A 2308-nucleotide genomic window follows, 5' to 3' on the forward strand; every position below is an offset into this window, starting at 1 on the left:
GGGAGGGGCGCACGTCCCATGTAGGGATGCCTCTTCTCTTTTCCACTAAGGCCCATCATGGCCCATTTAGCTCCCGGGGGGTTCCGGTAACCTCCCGGTACTCCGGTAAAATCCCGATTTCACCCGGAACACTTCCGATATCCAAACATAGGCTTCCAATATATCAATCTTTATGTCTCGACCATTTCGAGACTCCTCGTCATGTCCGTGATCACATCCGGGACTCCGAACAACCTTCGGTACATCAAAATGCATAAACTCATAATATAACTGTCATCGTAACCTTAAGCGTGCGGACCCTACGGGTTCGAGAACAATGTAGACATGACCGAGACATGTCTCTAGTCAATAACCAATAGCGGGACCTGGATGCCCATATTGGCTCCTACATATTCTACAAAGATCTTTATCGGTCAGACCGCATAACAACATACGTCGTTCCCTTTGTCATCAGTATGTTACTTGCCCGAGATTCGATCGTCGGTATTCCAATACCTAGTTCAATACCGTTGCCGGCAAGTCTCTTTACTTGTTCTATAATACACCATCCCGCAACTAACTCATTTAGTTGCAATGCTTGCAAGGCTTAAGTGATGTGCATTACCGAGAGGGCCCAGAGATACCTCTCCGACAATCGGAGTGACAAAACCTAATCTCGAAATACGCCAACCCAACATGTACCTTTGGAGACACCTATAGTACTCCTTTATAATCACCCAGTTACGTTGTGACGTTTGGTAGTACCCAAAGTGTTCCTCCGGTAAACGGGAGTTGCATAATCTCATAGTTATAGGAACATGTATAAGTCATGAAGAAAGCAATAGCAACATACTAAACGATCGAGTGCTAAGCTAATGGAATGGGTCATGTCAATCAGATCATTCTCTCAATGATGTGATCTCGTTAATCAAATAACAACTCATTGTTCATGGTTAGGAAACATAACCATCTTTGATTAACGAGCTAGTCAAGTAGAGGCATACTAGTGACACTTTGTTTGTCTATGTATTCACACAAGTATTATGTTTCCGGTTAATACAATTCTAGCATGAATAATAAACATTTATCATGATATAAGGAAATAAATAATAACTTTATTATTGCCTCTAGGGCATATTTCCTTCAAAATCACTACTATGTTTGCTTTGCTAGATGCTCGCTCTTTTGCAATGCCTATGCTACGATGCCTACCACTTGCTTATCATGCCTCCCAAATTGCCATATCAAACCTCTAACCCACCATGTCCTAGCAAACCGTTGATTGGCTATGTTACCGCTTTGCTCAGCCCCATCTTATAGCGTTGCTAGTTGCAGGTGAAGATTGGAGACCGTTCTTGTTGGAACATTATTTACTTGTTGGGATATCATTATATTGCCTTGTTATCTTAATGCATCTATATACTTGATAAAGGGTGGAAGGCTCGGCCTCTCGCCTAGTGTTTTGTTCCACTCTTGCCGCCCTAGTTTCCGTCATATCGGTGTTATGTTCCCGGATTTTGCGTTCCTTACGCGGTTGGGTTATAATGGGAACCCCTTGATAGTTCACCTTGATTAAAGCTTTTCCAGCAATGCCCAACCTTGGTTTTACCATTTGCCACCTAGCCTCTTTTTCCCTTGGGTTTCCGGAGCCCGAGGGTCATCTTATTTTAAACCCCCCGGGCCAATGCTCCTCTGAGTGTTGGTCCACCTGTCAGCTGCCGGTGGCCACCAGGGGCAACTCTGGGCTGGCCTACCCGTACCTAAGACAATTTGAGTGTGCCCTGAGAACGAGATATGTGCAGCTCCTATCGGGATTTGTCGGCACATTCGGGCGGTGTTGCTGGATTTGTTTTAACCTGTCGAAGTGTCTTGAAGAACCGAGATACCGAGCCTGATCGTAACGTCTCGGGAGGAGGTCTATTCCTTCGTTGACCGTGAGAGCTTGTCATGGGCTAAGTTGGGACTCCCCTGCAGGGATTTGAACTTTCGAAAGCCGTGCCCGCGGTTATGGGCAGATGGGAATTTGTTAATGTCCGGTTGTAGATAACTTGAACCTTAACTTATTCAAAATGAATCAACAGTGTGAGTTACCGTGATGGTCTCTTCTCGGCGGAGTCCGGGAAGTGAACACGGTGTTGGAGTAATGCTTGCGCAGGTTGTTCTCTAGTTTCTCGTTCGCGCTTTGCCCTCTCTTCTCGCTCTCTTTTGCGAACAGGATAGCCACCATATATGCTAGTCGCTTGCTGCAGCTCCACATATTTACCTTGCCTTTCCTATTAAGCTTAAATAGTCTTGATCGCGAGGGTGCAAGATTGCTGAGTCCCTGTGG

Source organism: Triticum aestivum, chromosome 6A (assembly GCF_018294505.1).
Source record: "Triticum aestivum cultivar Chinese Spring chromosome 6A, IWGSC CS RefSeq v2.1, whole genome shotgun sequence".
Taxonomy (NCBI): Eukaryota; Viridiplantae; Streptophyta; class Magnoliopsida; order Poales; family Poaceae; genus Triticum; species Triticum aestivum.